Raw genomic sequence first — 21,425 nt, forward strand, 5'->3', positions numbered from 1 at the left:
ATGCTGCAATGACATTTTTTTTTTTACCACAAGTAATATGTGAATTATGATAGGTTTAAATGCCGGGCTGATTGTTTGCATATCTAAAGAGAGAAGGGCCACTTGTGGTGTTATGTTAATTTTGGATTGTGTAATTTTGTCAATGAGCATGCTTTAATTTTTCCATCACTCAGATTGTGTGATTTTTTTTGCATGGTGAGCCGATTGTTTCATTGATATCAACTCAGAGCGCACATAACATTTTGATCATTTTTTATTTAATTTTATAAGTGATATGTGGAGGCACCCCCCCCCCCCAACTCTGGAGTTCTTTTTTTTTGTATTTACAGTGTTTACTGTATAGGTTACTTAATTTTATATTTTGACTTTTACAAACTTTTAAAGATGCAATGATACCAAATAAGGTTTTTTTTTTAATTGTTTATTTTTAATATCTTTTCTATTTAATTTTTTTTAAAATTATAATTATTTTTTTAGTCCCACTAGGAGATTTGAACTTGCGATCATATGATCCCTTGTAATAAAAATTAAAATACAATGGTATTGCATAATATAGTGAAAAACACAGTCTCTTGTGAAGTTTAACATGTAAGTGAGCTTCACAGGAGTAACAAGATGGGGACCTTCTGCAGGCTCCTGGCTGCCATGGTAACCCAGAGAGTGTAATGAGTCAATAAACCAGGTGCACTGGCAAGCACTCCATTTAAATGCTGCAATCAGAGATTGACTGTGGCATCTAAATGGTTACCAGCAGGTATCAGAGTTCAGCTCTAGCCACAGCTGTTGGAGAAAGATGACGGCTATGTAAAGTGACAATGGGAGTAGGAGGGAAGGAAAAAGACGGATGGTCTGTATATGACTCTGCAAACTCATGTTTCAGAATGTCTTTGCAGTCTTTGCACTCATAAAGCTGCAGAAAGGGTGAGCTACAGGCAGAATACCCACAAAAAGAAGAGATTATTTCTTAGCATCTCTGCCTTTTCTGATTTCTCTAAAAACAGGGCTCAGTGAGGTCTATGTACTGTATATACAGTGGCATGCAAGAATTTGGGCACCCCTAGTCAAAATTACTCTTATTGTGAACAGTTAGGCAAGTTAAAGATGAAATGATCTCTAAAAGGCATGTAGTTAAAGATGACGCATTTCTTTTGTATTTTAGACAAAAAACAAACGTATTTTCAGCTTTTCATTTTAAAAATTACATTACATTTACATTAAAAATGGGCCGATGCAAAAGTTTGGCACCTTTGGAGATTTGCTCAGATATCTTTGACCAAAGATTCAGACCTTAATTAGTCTGTAAAGGTTATGGCTAGTGTACTATCATCATTAGGAAAGGCCAGGTGATGCAAACTTCACAGCTTTATAAAAACCCAGCCTCCTCTAACCTTGTGCCAAGCAACAGCAGCCATGGGTTCTTCTAAGCAGCTGCACTTTTCCAACATGACAATGATCCAAAACACACATCTAAGGCCACTGTTGTATTCTGGAAGAAGAACAAGGTGAAAGTCAAACTTGATGGTTGCTCGCTCTCCCCAGTCTCACAAGCTCGTTGCCTTGGAGTAACCCTCGACTCTGCTCTATCCTTCAAGCCACACATCCAAGCCCTCTTCACCTCATCCAGACTACAACTCAAAAATATCTCCCGGATCCGTGCTTTCCTTAACCAAGATTCAGCAAAAACATTAGTGCATGCCCTCATCATCTCCCGCCTCGATTACTGCAACCTCCTGCTCTCTGGTCTCCCTTCCAACACTCTTGCACCCCTCCAATCTATACTAAACTCTGCGGCCCGCTTAATCCACCTCTCCCCTCGCTATTCCCCAGCCTCGCCACTCTGCCAATCCCTTCACTGGCTTCCCATTGCCCAACGACTCCAGTTCAAAACATTAACCATGACATACAAAGCCATCCACAACCGGTCTCCTCCTTACATCTGTGACCTAGTTTCCCGGTACCTACCCGCACACAATCTCAGATCCTCACAGGATCTCCTTCTCTACTCCTCTCTTATCTCCTCTTCCCACAATCGCGTACAAGATTTCTCCCGTGCCTCCCCCATACTCTGGAACGCTCTACCACAGCATATCAGACTCTCCCCTACCGTGGAAAGCTTCAAGAGGAAACTCAAGACCTACCTCTTCCAACAAGCCAACAACCTACAATAACCCTCAGTCCAGTACACCACTGCGCAACCAGCTCTGTCCTTACCCATTGTACCATCACCCATTCCCTATAGACTGTGAGCCCTCACGGGCAGGGTCCTCTCTCCTCCTATACCAGTCTGTTATGTACTGTTAATGATTGTTGTATGTATACCCTCTTTCACTGTAAAGTGCCATGGAATAAATGGCGCTATAAAAATAAATAATAATAATAATAATAAAAGTGATTCAGTGTCCAAATATGTCTCCAGATCTGAACCCAATCAAACACCTATGGGGAATTCTGAAAAGAGAAGTTGTCATCACTCTCCAAGAGGTCGCTCTGGAAGAATAGAAAAAGATAAATTTTGCAATGTGTCACTAACTTATTCCTGCCATGTCTAAAACACTTGTTGCTGTTCTTAATAATCATGAAGGTCATACATAATATTAGATCTAGTCATTTTTCATGTGGGGTATATTAATTTTTGTAACTAATTTGTTTAAAACTGAAGTTTTACAAAAGTGATATCATTAACCTTACTTTTATGTTATGAGTTTCAAAATGTTCAATAGAACTCAGACTTTTCAAAATTTTGCAAATAATGATTAAAATATTACTTTTCAAAAAGAGTGTACTCATTTATAGTGATCAATGTATGTAGCAAGTCCACACACCCTTCACTATATTGTATTAAGTAATCTTTACCTAAACCTTCACCACTTGTTAATTAACCTTTTCATTGGGTTAATTTCAAGACAATATTCAAAGATTGATAAGCACAAATGAAAACGTAAAATCTTATCATAAACCTAACCCCATATACTCCAGAGGGTAGCTGTCACCTTGGGAAAATACCACCCATCTGTTTACACTCATTGATGACTTTATGTAATCTTGGAACAAAGCTAAAGTTTTATAGAATATGCACAGAATTCATGTTTGCAATTATAGGTGTGACCCAAAAAAAGTTAGATATACTCAATAGCTGCTGAAAGAGAACATGTCACCAGATTTGTCTATTATAAGCCACCACCAGTGAGCCCTGATATACAGCATTCTAGAAAACGTACAAAATCATCAGTGAATCAAATTCTTATCTTCCTCAATATATACTCTGTTCTCTCTAATTGGTAAGTGGAGTAATAACTAGGGCTGATCGAATCCGGCAAAATCCGGAACCGGCGGATCCCTGCGGGATTGAACAAAAAAAATCCGCTCCGGATTCCGGTGCCTGTATAAGTCTTTGGGGACCAGAATACGGAGATTAAAAACATTTGCGGAAGGGATACAGGGGTGGGAGTGCACGTGGTATACTCACCCATAACTGTGTCATGGCTGCAAACTCCTTCCGGGTCACGCTTTTTCCTTCCGGAGCCGACAATTCAATATTCATTGTTTTGCCCACCCTGAGTGTCAGCATGTCAGCTAACTGCAACCAATCACAGGCTGCAGGATGGCTAGTGGGTGGGGAAAGCAGTACAAGTGTCTACGGGTCAGTATGGTGAACGTGCATGTCTTTCAGAAACGCATGTTCCTGTCAGAAGTGTGCGGCTGTGCCGGTGATGCGCTGACAGACTCATACAAGTCTGACATGACATCAGCCGGCATGGCCTGCCAAGCTCTGAGCATGAGCGTGCATGTACCTAGAAACACATGCCCTCTCCTGTCAGAAGTGTGCGTGGCTGTATCGGTGATGTGGCTTTTTTCATTATTATTATTATTTAAATAAATAATTAAAAAAAATGACGTGCGGTCCCCCCTAATTTTCATCCCCAGTCATGATAATGACAGCTGGGGGCTGGTATTCCAGCCCGCAGCCACCCGGTATTGCCGCATCTATTAGATGTTACAATCCCAGTGCAATACCGGCTCTTCTTGATTGCCCTGGAGCGGTGGCAATTTGGGTAATAAGGGGTTAATAGCAGCGCACAGCTGCTACTAAACCCTAGGTTAGTGATGACACAGGCGTCTATGAGATACCTGCATCACACTAACCTGTAAATGAATGTAAATAAGCACAGACACAGAGAAAAATCCTTTATTTTGAATAAAATACAAAACACGCACTCTCCTTCACCTCTTTATTAATCCCCAACACACCCTGCAGCTCTGGCATAATGCACACGAGGTCCCACGCCGCCTCAGCTTTGTTACATAACACAGCCAGCGGCCATAGAGCACGACTGCTGGCTGTGCAGACAATGACAGAGCCACAATGACTGAATGGCAGATACTGTCACAGGCTGGGGGGGCGTCTGCCTACAACCAATTACAGACGAGAGGACTGCCGATGGGTGAGGAAAACACAGAAAACTGTGTGTATACGATGCTCAGTACAGGAAGTGAATGCGCGAAGCAGTGTGCCGCCATGATACTGAGTCTCGGTAAGTATGAAACGCTGTATTATTGCTGTTTTTCTTCATTTTTCAATTATTTTCCCCAGTGCCGGATCCAGATTGTGTACCCTTAATTCCGGATACGGATCCGAAAGCCGGAAATCTTTGAAACGGTGCTGATTCGGATTTTTACAGTTCGGATCCACTCAGCCCTAGTAATAACATGTAGAAAAGCTCCTCTTCTATGCCCACTGGTGTCATGGGAAGGATGCAGAGAGAAATACATTTCTTTTCTTCCTCCCATCCAGTCCTTACAGACACCAAGGATCATGGAATAAAACCTTTCATGCTTCTCCGTGGCTTCAAATGAGTGCTACATCCAAAATATTACATTGATAATGTTGTACCCAAGTCCTAAGATTTTAGGCTTTCATCTAATAACATGATGTAAGTTTTTGGAGTTATATTTTAGCCACAGCAAGTGGTAAAAGATGAAAACTACTGTATTACATATGCCCTTGGCATTGAAAAGCTACATACATGTACATACCAGCTTATGGTACATTTATAGGGCTGCAATCTTTTAAAACCTTAGTAAAAAAAAAAGACTTAATATATTACAAACATACGAGTTTCTCTAGTCCATTGTTGTTGCAGGGAATTGGAAATGGGGTGCAGCAATGAAGAGGAAGGAGTAGACTGTATTTGTTCTAACTTTATAGAGGTAAAGATGTCGTAAATGTATGACTACAGTGGATTCAATTGATAGAACCCATAAATTTTATACAGTAAAGGTGCAGTCTAATGTTGAGCGAGCATGCTTGTCACTACTCGGTACTCGCACGAGTATCACTGTACTCGGGCAACTCGGCGGGTACCGAGTATTCTCGCGATACTCGTGCTGTACTCGTGGTCTTCATCCCTGCATGTTGGCGCTCTTTTGAGAGCCAGCCCTCATGCAGGGATTGGCTGGCAGACCACTGCAATGCCACAGCCCTGTGAGTTGTGGAATTGCAGTGATTGGCCGGCCTACACAGCGTGACCGAGCCTTTATACTGGCGGGCGCGCTGTGCTCTGCACACAGCCATCCACACAGTCAGTGCAGGGAGAGTGTTGCTGCTTCAGGGAAAGGTTTGCGGCCCTTTATAGTTATTTCCGTAGCAGGGCTGCAAACAGTGTGACCAGAAGTCCTTCTCAGGACTATTGTAGTTGTATACAGGCAGGCAGGGTATAGCCAGGTCGGAGTACAGTAGCAGAGTCCTTCTCAGGACTATTGTTGCTGTATACAGGCAGGGCAGGCAGGGTATAGCCAGGTCGGAATACAGGCTAGTGACCAGGAGAGTCCTTCTCAGGACTATTGTAGCTGTATACAGGCAGGCAGGCAGGGTATGTAGCCATTCCTAGTGGTGACCGTATACCAGTCTTCATCATATCTGGGGCTGGTGTACACAGTCTAAAACAGTCCTGATAGTGTCAGACTTCTCAGTAATTGTCGCTCCTAAAAAGCTGTTAGGTTCTTAGTGTGTCCGTGCGTGCATTTAAAAGCCGCACGTGTGTGCCTGTCGGTGGCAGCGTACAGGTGCACGTTTTGCACAAACTAGTATATAACGCACAAGTCTAGTGAATAATACACGTCAGTCAGCAGTGTCTGATAGTGTCAAACTTCTCAGTAATTGTCGCTCCTAAAAACCTGTTAGGTTCTTAGTGCGTCCGTGCTTGCATTTAAAAACCGCACGTGTGTGCCTGTTGGTGGCAGCGTACAGGTGCACGTTTTGCACAAACTAGTATATAACGCACAAGTCTAGTGAATAATACACGTCAGTCAGCAGTGCCTGATAGTGTGAAACTTCTCAGTAGTTGTCGCTCCTAAAAACCTGTTAGGTTCTTAGTGCGTCCGTGCTTGCATTTAAAAACCGCACGTGTGTGGCAGTCGGTGGCAGCGTCAGGCTCCACATTGTCCCTGGATAGAGACGTGCATGATGGCCTTTAAACCTGAAGTGCCCATTGTAAGGAAGTGGGTCTATTGTAGTATAGCCCTTAGGCAGGGCAGCCAAAAATTTGGAGGCTCCACATTGTCCCTGGATAGAGACGTGCATGAGGGCCTGTAAACCTGAAGTGCCCATTATAAGGAAGTGGGTCTATTGTAGTATAGCCCTTTGGCAGGGCAGCCAAAGATTGGGAGGCTCCACATTGTCCCTGGATAGAGATGTGCATGAGGGCCTCAAAACATTGTTCCCATTGCAAAGGAGCGGGTCTCCTGTCGTTGTAATGCCCATTCTGAAAGAATGGGGCTGTGGTATGTGAGGGGCTGAGAAAACTGTCCCACATCTTAAAGACTGTTCCCCTACCTCTGGCGGATTGGACTTGTGCCCCTCTCGGCTGTACGCCTTGGTTGTCCACTGATTCCTGACCTATGCCGCTAGCGTTTTGTGAGGGGAATGCTTTGCCTACTTCCGTGACTATGGCCTTCTGGAACTGCTGCATTTTGCCTGACCTCTCCGCCTCGGGAATAAGAGACATAAAGTTCTCCTTTTAGCGTGGGTCTAACAGTGTTACCAACCAGTAATGATTGTCGGCCAAGATGTTCTTAACGCGAGGGTCACGAGACAGGCAGCTTACCATAAAGTCAGCCATGTGCGCCAGACTCTTAACAACCATCACTTCAGTATCCTGACCAACACGATGACTGAACATGCTGTCCTCCTCCTCCTCCTCCTCCTCATCATCTACCCTGTCCTCTGGCCAGCCACGCTGAACCGAGGATATGACTGCATGTCATATCCTCAATTTGGCCAGAGAGTTGCTCCATGTCTTCATCCTCCTCCTCGTCATAGTCCTCCACTGCACGTTGTGATGAGACGAGGCTGGGCTGTGTGTTATCACCCACACCCACTACTGTTTCTTGCTCCAACTCATCGCGCTCCGCCTGCAATGCATCATGTTTGTTTTTGAGCAGAGACCATTTTAGAAGGCAGAGAAGTGGTATGGTGACGCTAATAATGTCGTCATCGCCACTCACCATCTTGGTGGAGTCCTCAAAGTGTTGGCGGATGGTACATAGGTCGGACATCTATCTCCACTCCTCAGGTGTTATGTGTGGAGTTTGACCCATTTCCCGACAGCTTAGGTGATGCAAGTACTCAACAGCTGCCCTCTTCTGCTCACATATCCTGACCAACATGCGCAGAGTTGAATTCCAACGCGTGGGGACATCACACACCAGTCTGTGAGCCGGAAGATGCAACTGGCGCTGAAAGCCGGCAAGGCCGGCTGAAGCAGTAGGTGACTTTCGAAAATGTGCAGACAGGTGGCGAACTTTTACCAGCAGATCAGACAGCTCTAGGTATGACTTTAGAAACCGCTGAACCACGAGGTTGAGCACATGGGCCACGCATGGACCATGTGTCAGCTGGCCTCGCCTCAAAGCCGCCACCAGTTTCCGGCCATTGTCACACACGACCTTTCCTGGCTTTAGGTTCAGAGGTGTGAGCCAGTGATCTGCCTGCTGTTTCAGAGCTGTCCACACCTCTTCTGCATTGTGGGGTTTGTCACCTATGCAGTTTAGCTTCAGCACAGCCTGTTGCTGCTTCGCCAAGGCAGTGCTGCAGTGCTTCCAGCTTGGGACTGGTGTGGAGGGTAAAGTGGATGAGGATGCGCAGGAGGAGGAGGAGGCTGAGGAGCATGACATTCCGGAGCTGTAGAGTGTGGGTGAAACCCTGACTGAGGTAGGGCCTGCAAACCTTGGTGTGGGAAGGACGTGTTTCCGTCCCTCGCTCAGACTGGTTCCAGCTTCCACAATATCAACCCAGTGTGCCGGCAACGAGATGTAGCGGCCTTGCCCACAAGCACTTGTCCACGTGTCTGTGGTTAGGTGGACTTTGGCTGAAACAGCATTGTTCAGGGCATGTGTGATGTTTTGTGACACGTGGTTATGCAATGCGGGGACGGCACACCGGGAGAAATAGTGGCGGCTGGGGACCGAGTAGCGTGGGACAGCTGCCGCCATCAGGTCGCGGAATGCTTCTGTCTCCACCAGCCTAAAAGGCAACATTTCCAGCGCAAGCAGTCGCGAAATGTTAGCATTTAGAAGTGTGGCATGTGGGGCGTTGGCAGTGTATTTGCGCCTGCGTTCAAAGGTTTGCTGAATGGATAACTGAACGCTGCGCTGGGACAAGGACGTGCTTGATGATGGTGTTATTTCTGCGTGGGCAACTGCAGGTGCAGGGCCGGAGGAAGCTTGTTCACGGGCAGCATGGACAGGGGATTGGCTCGCATGCACAACAAGCGAAGACGTAGCAGTGACATCAGCAAGCACTGCTCCTCGACTCTGTTGTACATCCCACAAAGTCGGGTGCTTGGCTGACATGTGCCTGATCATGCTGGTGGTGGTCAGGCTGCTAGTTTTGGTACCCCTGCTGATGCTGGCATGGCAGGTGTTGCAAATGGCCTTTTTAGAATCATCTGGAGTCAACTTAAAAAACTGCCAGACTCGGGAAGACCTAACATTTGTACAGGCACCTTGTGTCGTGTTGTTGTTCCGGGGAACGGTTGCCTGACTTCTGCCTGGGGCCACCACCCTGCTTCTTACTGCCTGTTGGGATGCTACGCCTCCCTCCCCCTGTGCACTGCTGTCCTCGCTCTGCATATCCTCCTGCCAGGTTGGGTCAGTTACTGGATCATCCACCACGTCGTCTTCCTCTTCCGCACCCAGCTCCTCCTCCTGACTTCCTGACAATTGTGTCTCATCATCGTCCACCCCTTGTTGAGACACGTTGCCAACTTCGTGAGAACGTGGCTGCTCAAATATTTGGGCATCTGTACATACAATCTCGTCATGACCCACTTCAACAGGAGCTGGCGAGAGGCCAGAATGTGTGAATGGAAACGTGAACAGCTCTTCCGAGTGTCCAAGTGTGGGATCAGTAATGTCCGTGGACGTGTACCCGGCCTGGTGGTAGGAAGGAGGATCAGGTTCTGAAATGTGCGGTGCAGTATCACGGCTACTGACACTTGACCGTGTGGAAGACAGAGTGTTTGTGGTGGTGCCAATCTGACTGGAAGCATTATCCGCTATCCAACTAACAACCTGTTGACTGTCTTGGTTCAAGAGCGGTGTACTGCAGCGGTCCCCAAGAATTTGTGACAGGATGTGCGAGCGAGTAGATGTGGCCCTTTGTTGTGGCGAAATTAGAGCTTGCACATGACCTCGGTCTCTGCCTGCACCACCATCACGTCCACTTCCTTGTTCGTTGCCAACGCCCTTGCGCATTTTGCAATGCTGTGCTGATGTGTATTCACTAGACTTGTTCGTTATATCCACGTTTGTGCAAAACACACACAAGTGCACCTGAACGCTGCCACCAACAGGCACACACGTGCGGTTTTTAAATGCAAGCACGGACGCACTAAGAACCTAACAGGTCTCTATCCAGGGACAATGTGGAGCCTCCCAATTTTTGGCCGCCCTGCCAAAGGGCTATACTACAATAGACCCACTTCCTTACAATGGGCACTTCAGGTTTACAGGCCCTCATGCACGTCTCTATCCAGAGACAATGTGGAGCCTCCCAATTTTTGGCTGCCCTGCCAAAGGGCTATACTACAATAGACCCACTTCCTTACAATGGGCACTTCAGGTTTACAGGCCATCATGCACGTCTCTATCCAGAGACAATGTGGAGCCTCCCAATTTTTGGCTGCCCTGCCAAAGGGCTATACTACAATAGACCCACTTCCTTACAATGGGCACTTCAGGTTTACAGGCCGTCATGCACGTCTCTATCCAGGGACAATGTGGAGCCTCCCAATTTTTGGCTGCCCTGCCAAAGGGCTATACTACAATAGACCCACTTCCTTACAATGGGCACTTCAGGTTTACAGGCCATCATGCACGTCTGTATGTAGGGGCATTGGTGAACCTCACAATTTTGGACTTCCCTGGCAAAGGAAAATACTACAAAGACTCACTTCCTCAAAATGGGCACATTAGACTCAAGAGGCCTTCATGTACGTCTCTTCTCAGGGACATCGGAGTGCCACACAATGTTTTCACGTAAAATCTTTCATGTAATCTCCAAAAGTAACATACACCAGCTCTATCTCACTATTGGGTATGTGCCCTTAACATTTCCGCCATGAAAATTCATTTTGGTGTCATTTTTGAAGGTTTTCTGGTGAGTCCGTAAAAATGGCGAAAAACGTAGACAAAATTGTTCACAGCTGTGACTTTTGAGTGATAAATGCTTCAAGGGGTCTTCCCCATGCTGTTGCCATGTCATTTGAGCACTCTTCTGAGACTTTTGTGACATTTTTAGGATTTCTACATGCTGCCGAGGGGGTCATTTCATAAAAATACTCGGGTCTCCCATAGGATAACATTGGGCTCGGTGCTCGGGCCGAGTACACGAGTATCTTGGGATGCTCGGCCCGAGCCTCGAGCACCCGAGCTTTTTAGTACTCGCTCATCACTAGTGCAGTCTAGTCTAAGGTGTTATTAATGGAGTGTTAGCCTTTAACATAAATTTGCTCTCCGTTACAGTTTATGAAAAATTAAGAATCAGCTAGATGTTCTCATATTTCTTATCTTCCATTACTGCTTTTATGGAAAATCACTAGAAGGTGGCCCGATTCTACGCATCGGGTATTCTAGAATTTACGTTTTATGTAGTTAATGTATGATTTTTGTTATATATATATATATATATATATATATATATATATATATATATAGATGTTGTTGTCTGTAGTTACCAAGTGTTTGTGTAGGGCGCTGTACATGTTCTGGGTGTTGTCTGGGTGTGGCGGGGGGTGAGAGCGGTGTTGTATGTGTGTTGTGTGTGTTGCGTTATTTGTGGAGCGCTGTGTGTCTGTAGCGTTGTGTGTGTTGTGCGGTTTGTGTGGGTGTGGTGTGTTTTGGGGGGAGGTATGTTTTGTACAATGTGTGTGTGTTGCGTGGTATGTGCGTATATTTATGTATGCCTCGGTGTTTGTGTGTTGGGTGTTGTGTGTGTGCAGCGTTGTCTGTGTGTGTGGGTGTCTGTGTAGGGCGGTGTTTGTGGTTCCCAGTGTGTGTGTGGTGTGTTGTGTGTGTGTGTGTGTTGGGGGGAGGTGTGCACCTCCCATCGTGCTCCATCCCCCATGCTGTGCACCCCCCATCGTGCTCCATCCGCCATGCTGCACACTCCCAAACGTGCTCCATCCACCATGCTGCGCACTCGCAAACGTGGTCCATCCGCCATGCTGCGCACTCCCAAACGTGCTCCATCCGCCATGCTGCGCACTCCCAAACGTGCTCCATCCGCCATGCTGCGCACTCCCAAACGTGCTCCATCCGCCATGCTGCGCACTCCCAAACGTGCTCCATCCGCCATGCTGCGCACTCCCAAACGTGCTCCATCCGCCATGCTGCGCACTCCCAAACGTGCTCCATCCCCCATGCTGCGCACTCCCCATCGTGCTCCATCCCCCATGCTGCGCACCCCCATCTTGCTCCATCCCCCATGCTGCACCAGCATCAGCCTCTCTGCCCCCAGCATCAGCCTCTCTGCCCCCAGCATCAGCCTCTCTCCTCCCAGCATCAGCCTCTCTCCTCCCAGCATCAGCCTCTCTCCTCCCAGCATCAGCCTCTCTCCTCCCAGCATCAGCCTCTCTGTCCCCAGCATCAGCCTCTCTGTCCCCAGCATCAGCCTCTCTGTCCCCAGCATCAGCCTCTCTCCTCCCAGCCTCAGCCTCCCCCAGCATCAGCCTCTCTTCTCTCAGCCTACCCCCTCCCAGCCTCCCTCCTCCCAGCCTCCCCCAGCATCAGCCTCCCCCTCCCAGCCTCCCCCAGCATCAGCCTCTCGCCTCCCAGCCTCCCCCAGCATCAGCCTCTCTCCTCTCAGCCTCCCCCATCATCAGCCTACACCCTCCCAGCTTCCCCCAGCATCAGCCTACCCCAGCATCAGCCTACACCCTCCCAGCCTCCCCCAGCATCAGCCTACCCCAGCATCAGCCTACCCCAGCATCAGCCTCTCTCCTCCCAGCCTCCCCCAGCATCAGCCTCCCCCTCCCAGCCTTCCCCACGATCAGCCTCTCTCCTCCCAGCCTCCCCCAGCACGCCGTGCTCCTCTGCCGACACTCACAGATCCGATCGCATACACTCACACACACACACACACTCACACATCAGAACTCACTCACACACATCCGATCGCATACACTCACACACACACTGACGATATCGCACATACGCGCTCACACTCACAACATCCGGAGATACCACATGCTTCTGGCCATGTGATCCTCCGGCAGGTCCTGGAAGGTCACTCCACAGTATCGCCGCCGAGAAGCAAGCGATATCCCAGGATGTTGTGAGTGTGTGGATGCGATGTGATGTGTGTGTGAGACTGAGTGTGATCTGATGTGTGTGTGTGTGTCTCTGTGTGTGTGTGTTGTTATGTGTGTGCGTGTGTATGTTCCGCCGCTGCAGGACCTTGATGCGCTGGTAACTATGCTACCATGGTTACCAGCGTATCCCGTCTCCCGCTCACACGGGAGCCCACACCAGCATACGGCGGCAACCCCAGCAATGCGAGGGTATGCATCGGCTGGGTTGGCGACGTACGCTGATGTGGTCTCCCGGGGGTACAGTATTCACCTGGGAGTCGTGGCTCCGTGTCGGTTCGGGGAATGCGTGCGGGGGGCGGGGCCAGAGCGAGCGTGCATTGCGTGAGGGGGGCGGGGCGTGGCCGAGTTGCCAATGCGTGCAGGGTGCCGGGGCGAGAGGCCAATCCGTGTGGGGGCGGAGCCTGGGCGAGCGGCCAGCCAATCCATGTGCGGGCGGAGCCTGGGCGAGCGGCCAATCCGTGCGGGGGGGCGGGGCCATGGCGAGCCCAGCGGCCAATCAGCTTTGTGTCACCGTAAGGACACAATTTTGGAGCAAGACAGACAGACAGACAGACAGACAGACAGAATAAGGCAATTATATATATAGATGATCACAATTAACACCCATAGTAATCAAAGTTCACATATAGCTGCCATTTAGGACAATGTGGATATTATCTGAATGTCTTTCCATGAAGATCCACATCCTGTGAACATTTCCTAAAAATCTCGTTAAACCTTAATTAACACCTTGCCCCCTTCTGTTAAAATGGAATTATACCTTTGTACTTTTTTAAGCATATGGAAAGAGAAGAAACACCATCATGAAGGCATTATCATGTTGATGTGTTATATTTTACTTACTGTATGTTGACGTTTAATGAAATGCTCTCTATGCAGTTATTTTGAAAAAGTAACAGTGAAGATGCAGGGCACTGGCCTGGTTAAAAGGGTTGTCCACTAATAGGACAATTCTTCTTACTCTCCATGGTTGCAAAATCAAAATATAAAAGTGTATACGCACCTCCTTGTCGGTGCCGTTCTAACAGTGTTATCACTTTCCCGGGGCTCACAATAGGTTCTCACATCACATTCGCCCTGTGCCCAATCAGCACCGCCTTCACTGTTCTCACCTTCAGACTTTTAGTAATTAAGAGTACATCAGAATTGCGCCTCTCAGCTGACTCCCTCTTCATTACTTATACGTCCGAAGGCAAGAACAGTGATGCTGTGTAGACGCTGGGCTTATGTGATATAACAATTTAACCTGAGCCTTGGAAGCGCGAGTGCCGACACTGCTGGTGCCACCAGGGAGGTGAGTTAGTGTTTTTATTGTTTTTTTTTTTAATTTGTTTATTAAACAACAAAGACATTTTACAGAAGATACAGCACAAAGACATATGGCATTAAATGTGTATCTCGGGGCTTTCAGGATAATACACAATTAGACTATAACCGTTTAGATGTATACCTGCGGTATACAGTAGTTACAACAAGAAGAACAAAAACAAACAATGATTAAACATTTCTGCTGACGGATGCCAGGCCTAGTGTTCTAAGTCGACCTCAATCCTCGAGCATCCCCATGCTTAGTTCAGTTAGGGGACACAAAGATCAACACACGTAATTTATCAATGTCAAGGAGAAAGAGTTTCACATTTCCCATACCTTAGTGAACCTTTTGGGGCATCCTCTATTCTGGTACACAGTCCGCTCGTAGGGAAGCATTGCATTCACCAACTCTATCTACGCTCACACCGTAGGGGGAAAATTGCCCATTCACAATAGCGCAATGAGTTTTCTGGCCATGAACAGAGACTCACGTAGAAAAATCTTGTGTTGATATGACCATGTCCCTTCATCCATGACTCCGAACAAACAGAGTAGTGGGTTTAGGGGTATGGGAAAAAGGGCTAGGGAGTACAAGACTGAGATGACCGCTCTCCAGAAGGAAATAATCTCTGGGCACGCCCAGATCATGTGGATGAAATCAGCATCCTCTCCTTGGCTCAGCAAACAATCTGATGCTGCCCGGTGACGCATGCTGAACAGTTTCAATGCGGTTAGGTATGCCTGATGTACAATATATAATTGAATCATTCTATTAATAATTGAGGGTGAGACCTTAGTTGGAGACTTCAGAATTTCCTCCAAGTCCTCCTCTTGTATGTTCGGGACTAGACGCTCCCACTTCCCCCTGACGGCCAGTGGCTGAGATTCATTCCCTATAGATAGTAAATAGGTGTATAGAGATGAAATCAGTCCTTTAGGGCCCTGAGAGCAAAGAATCTCTATCAGGGGGAAAGAGGATATTAAAGTGTGCCTTGACATGTTTTGCATGGGAAGGTGAATCACTGTTCTAAACTGTAGATATCTAAAGTGGCACCTAGCAAAACTAAATCGGGACTGGATTTGGTCGAAAGGTATTAGAACATTGTGTTCATATATGTCACTGAGAAGGAGAGCGTCGTGTGAGCTCTAAAATGTGGAAGATGGGTGATTTAGTAATGTAGAAAATTATGCGTTGGGAAAAGTTCCAGGAGTTAGTGTGGAGTGTCAGTGAAATGGAGAGTAAAATTTGCTCCAGTGAAAGGAACATTGCCAGACCATCATACCCTGGTCTGTGTTAAAGAGGAGCTCCAGATACACAGGTAGCAAGCTGCTATCTGTGTTTAAACTGAATTTAAGAAGTGGCAGAAAAGTCTGGAGACAGCAGATAAGTCAGGGTACCTTGTGTGTGAGGAAGACATAGTAAAATGGAGAACTCAGGTTTTGGAATGTAGGGTCAGAGGTCTGAAGGATGTAGCCGTAATGGGGACCCTCAGAAAAAAAAATAGAAGAAATGGACTAAAGGCCGCTTTACATGCTGCAATATCGTTACCGATATCGCTAGCGTGCATTCCCGCCCCCATCGGTTGTGCGTCACGGGCAAATTGCTGCCCGTGGCACACAGCATCGCCCAGACCCGTTACACTACTTACCTGCCTAGCGACATCGCTGTGACCGGCAAACCACCTCCTTTCTAAGGGGGAGGTTCGTTCGGCGTCACAGCGACGTCACACAGCGGCATCCCAATAGAAGCGGAGGGGCGGAGAAGAGCGGGACATAACATCCCGCCCACCTCCTTCCTTCCTCATTGCCGGCGGACGCAGGTAAGGTGAGGTTCCTCGTTCCTGCGGTGTCACACGTAGCGATGTGTGCTGCCGCAGGAACGACGTTCAACATCGTACCTGCAGCAGCAACGATAATTGGGAATGGTGGGCATGTCACCGATTAGCGATTTTGAATGTTTTTGCGACGATTCAAAATCGCTCATAGGTGTCACACGCAACGACGTCGCTAACGTGGCCGGATGTGCGGCACAAATTCCGTGACCCCAACGACATCGCTTTAGCGATGTTGTAGCGTGTAAAGCGGCCTTTAGGCTAGCAGACTAAATCTTGGAGAATTTATACCTGCCATGAAGGGATACTAGGCTTGCCAGGTTGAGACACAGCTACTTAATATGAGTAAGCTGAGAAAGACTAACTGGAGATGGGGGATCCCGTGGAGATATGCTGTAAACCACTAAGCGTGAACCTCTGTACTGTACAGAAGAAGTAGATGTCAAGTGCGACTCCTGCTACCTAGCATATATATGTTATACCTATTAAATCAGCACACAAAAGTTCAACTTTGTTTCCTTGAAAGATAATACAGGATCCTGGTTTGCTATACCATCTAGCAATATGTAGTCTAGAAGTTAGATCAAGTTGAGGGACATCATCACACACAGGGACCTGCTTCACTGGTTTTAAAGGCCCAACTACACATATTGGCCCATGAATGTCTTAAGCCCCCATCACATTTAGCGACTTACCAGCGATCCCGAAAATGATGCGACCTGATAAAGATCGCTGGTAAGTTGCTGGGAGGTCGCTGGTGAGATGTCACACAGTCAGACCTTACCAACGACTCAGTAACGATACAGGTCATCGCATTGGCAATCTGTATAATGATCTCTGCTGTCATTGGGACCCTGTCACACAGTGTCAAACATAGCGATGCGTCCTGCCCAGCAGGACATCGCCTTTGAATAAAATGGTCCAGGACATTCAGCAGCAACCAGCGACCTCACAGCAGAGGCCAGGTCGTTGCTGGATGTCACACACAGCGACATCGCTAGCAAGATCACTGTTGCGTCACAAAAAACGTGACTCAGCAGCGATGTCGCTAGCGATATCGCTTAGTGAGACGTGGCCTTTACACTTTCAAATCACTTTGCATAAATCAATAGAAAGAGTGAAGATAAAAAAACATTTAAATATATCTTGCCAAAGAATTATGCTTCCTTCCACACTTACCAGCCAGTTCTTTCCTTCCCCTACCTCCTAATCTTGTCATCCACTCTGTAAAACTGTTCAAATCTGTCTTCCTTAGTCAAGACAGATTTCAGGCTCACTGTGGTTTCATGTATTCCAGCAAATTATATTTTATGGCGGAGGGAAGAGAAATGAGTAGCAGGGAGAGAAAACAAGCAGAGGGAGACATAGAAAAATTCTTTTGAGCATTCTAATAAGTCTTTTATCTCACACAAAAGCTAATCAGATCCAAACAGCTCAACACTTTTTGTGTACTAAAGAAAAAAATAGTAAAAAGCAAGAATCACAGTTTGTGTGCTGTGCTTTGTATGACAGATATTACAGCAGCTAGTCTCCTACCCCCAACTTCTACAAATTTGCAAATTTAGATCATGCAGTAGGGAAAACTAGTGAAAATGCAGGATAGACATTATCTGATGGTCAGATATAGGGTTATTCCTCATGTACACGCACAGGACATCTTATTCTGAATAGGTATTGGAGAATATGGCTACCAGTTTGACTACAACACCAAAAAAATTAAGTGAAGAAGGGATAAGATTGCCACGAATCCTATTTTAAGGTTTAGGAGATGACCTCTTGTGTTGCAACTATATTAGTTAACTGCAACTAGAAATAAACTCAAATTCTGACACCCATAAAACAAGCTGTTCACACTGCTCATTAAAACAACTAGTGACAACGGACAAATTAATTACAAGCCTTAATTATTATGGGGCACATGTAATTTCTTTAGTAAATATAATTATTGTTTTTCATCACTCAGTAGACAGTATATATACATTGATTGTATGAGGAGTGAATGTCCAATGTGGAAGTAAAAACTATACAATCACTCATCACACGCAATGTTATAGTGGCCAGACATCTGCCAATATAATAATCTATGTTATATACAGTATATCATCCTGACTTTAAGAGCAAATATCTGTATATTTTGTTTGATTTATAGATCATTTTTTAAGATTTTGCAACAAATATGTTGTTGTCCATGTTTTGTTTTTGCACCAATGTAGATTTTATATTTTTTATCTCTATATCCATTTTTTGCATGGGCTCCTTGAATATGCTCCTTAGATGATTTCATTGTAAAGGCTCCATATATTGGTTTTTTTTACTGTTTTCTTTGTATTTACCTTTTGGATTAATTGCTTTTTGAACTGTAGATGGGTTTCTTCAAGAGTATATTAAATTGGCATATTAAATAGTTTAAATTGGAGGGTTTTTTTGTAAGAAGATCTCAATTGAAAGACACATAGATTGTGTTCCATGAATTAGCAACTTGGGATGCTACAATGGGCTCTTTAGATGGGGTCCTTGGTTATGCTCTCATGTTGAGTGAATTGGTTAGGTACTTAGTAAAGTATTAAAGGAGCCCCTTACTGGTTGTAGCACCCGATCCCTGCACGCTCCAGCTCCCAGGCTCTGGTGGGGGCACCCTGCCTCTTACCTGCCCGGTCCCAGCACTTTGTGTCCTGGTACCAGTCTTCTGTTCCTAACTTGTGTCTCGTCCTAGAGCCTACTCTCTACCACCACCTCTGTGCTGTCACCTCTGAGCCATCACCTCCGTGTTTCTACATTTGAGCCATCACCTCCATGCTGCCACATCTAAGCCACCACCTCCATGCTGCCACATCTGAGCCATCGCCTCTGTGCTGTCACATCTAAGCTACCACCTTCGTGCTGCCACGTCTGAGCTACCACCTTCGTGCTGCCACATCCGAGCACGCCAGCACCAGACATTAAGAGACTCCATCTGTCCATCTGGTTCCTGGCAGTCATGCATTTAGGCCCCTTGTTGCTGCACCAAACATCCCCTATATAAGGGGTTCACTAGTGGTTGCTCCTTCAGGGGAGTCTGGTGTATGGCCTAGTGAATCCACTCCCGGATGCTCGCCCACCCTTCCGCGACTGTAACACTGGTCTGTTTGGGATGAAATACAGAAACTTTTAAAAATAAAACTGTTATACACATTGACCAGACAATATTTTATCTGCATCAGTATGGCTGATATATACAGTTAGCTTCATTCAGAAGGAGCATGGACATTCATCAGTATCTATAGTAAACCTCCAACATATTGTAGCACCTGAGTATTATGATTTCCATTTTTTCATTCTTTTCATTCATTCAAAATCCCATACATATATTATGTGTTCACTGTATGGGGTAGGTATAAAAATGATAGAAAAAATAAACTCGGTCTTAACTTTCATTGGTACAGAAGTTACATTAACATTTGGGGGGACTCAGGGGTAGAATGATATAAATGACAAGTGATGGATGGGGGACTATGTTATAGTTTCTGCATTAAGAATGAGTAAAGGGCACTTTACAGGCAGCGACATCGCTAGCGATGGAAAGCACCCATCCCCGTCGTTTGTGCGTTACGGTCAAATCGCTGCCCGTGGCGAACAATATTGCTAGGATGCATCACACATACTTCCTAGCGACGTTGCTGTGAGCAGCGAACAACCTCTTTTTAAGGGGGACGTTCGTGCGCCGTCACAGCGACATCACACAGCGGCCCGCTAATAGAAGCTGAAGGGCGGAGACCAGCCGCATTAGCGACATGCCCACCTCGTTGCCGGCAGGACGCTGGTACGTTGTTGTTCGTCGTTCCCGGGGTGTCACAGATAGCCATGTGTGCTGCCTCAGGAATGACGAACAACCTGCGTCCAAAATGAGCAACGACATTTGGGAAAGGAACGACGTGTCAACAATCAACGATTATGTGAGTATTTTTGATCATTAGCGGTCGCTCATAGGTGTCACACGCAATGACGTTGCTAACGCGGCCGGATGTGCATCACGAATTCCGTGCCCCCAGCGATATCTTGTTAGCGATGTCATTGCGGGTAAAGCGTCCTTAAGTTGTGGATACACCTTGGAATAGACTACCTTATAACATAACAAACAATAAAAAACATACACCAATGCACGCATACTTTAATAGACTTTTGGTGTACAAATTATCAAACAATATTAGAGATGAAATATAAATATCTTTTTTGTAGTAGGCTATTGAGATTTGGGAATGCATGAAATTCCTCGTATCAATACCCACTGTCTGGACTAGAAACAAGAAGCAGTACAAAACTCTAAAAAGACTCAATTGCTTGAATTGTGTTTACTTTACATCAAAGAAGTCATGAACATGATTACATTTGTACATTTTATGCATTTACATTACTTGGTCTGTAGATATGGTGTTGGTGGACATTAAGTCCATGAAGACCTCCATTATAAGTACAGAGAAGAGTGTCCTAAATAGCAGCTCGGCCATCCTGATTTTCATAAGAACTGCTATATTTTCTATATTCCAAATGATTAAGTGTACAATGCATTTATTATCTCATGAATCTTTCATCAGCAGTTGGAGTTTTTTGTGCTCTTCCTCAGGCAGTACTAGCAGACTGCTCCATAGGATTTTAAGTGTGCTGCTTTAGACTAATGCAGTGTAACTCCTGCTGAAATGGTTTTACCGTAAGAGAGATAATAGCCTCTAATTTAGAATACTGATGAGGTTTGACTAATGTGCCTTTTTGACCACTGAAAAAGTCAGTCTGTTCTGTAACTCCCAAAGGAGTACTTGTAATTAGCACTCATCCATCATACTGAATATACTGGATTTTCTTATTGTACTCAACAATTCACCAGACCTGATTACATCTGCTAATTAAAGCAAATAATTATTAGTGGCACAACTGGTTAATAATTGTATATGAACAGGCAAGATTTAACTGCTTCGCCACCAAAGTGCAGTGCAATATTTTTTTCTTTTTTCAGTCAATAGCAAATAAGAGAGCAAGTCAGCTTTAATAATAGACAGTTTAACATAATAACAATACCCACAGGCTACTGTAAAAGAGCAACCAGAAGAACATACTCAGATTCAGCGCCCCATAGCATTTGTGAATCAACATCGCCATCTGCTAGAGAACCAAGGTCACCAGGATCCAATCTGCAAAAAGTGTGTTTCCTCAAGGGAAGAGTTAAAAGAAGGAGACACCGAGTCAGGTGTCTACTGTGGCGCAGTTGCTAACTACTGTGTTTTTCCAAAAATAAGGCACTGTCTTATACTTTTTGGGGGGAAAACACGGTTGTGGGTAAGTTTACCCAGGAGAATCATACTTACCAGACCCTGGACGTCTGCATAGCTCCCAGGTCCTCCTGCAATCTTGATCTTCAGTGCGCGCTCCCAGCAGGTATGCT

The sequence above is a fragment of the Anomaloglossus baeobatrachus genome, chromosome 8 (genome assembly GCF_048569485.1).
Source record: "Anomaloglossus baeobatrachus isolate aAnoBae1 chromosome 8, aAnoBae1.hap1, whole genome shotgun sequence".
In the NCBI taxonomy this organism is placed as follows: Eukaryota; Metazoa; Chordata; class Amphibia; order Anura; family Aromobatidae; genus Anomaloglossus; species Anomaloglossus baeobatrachus.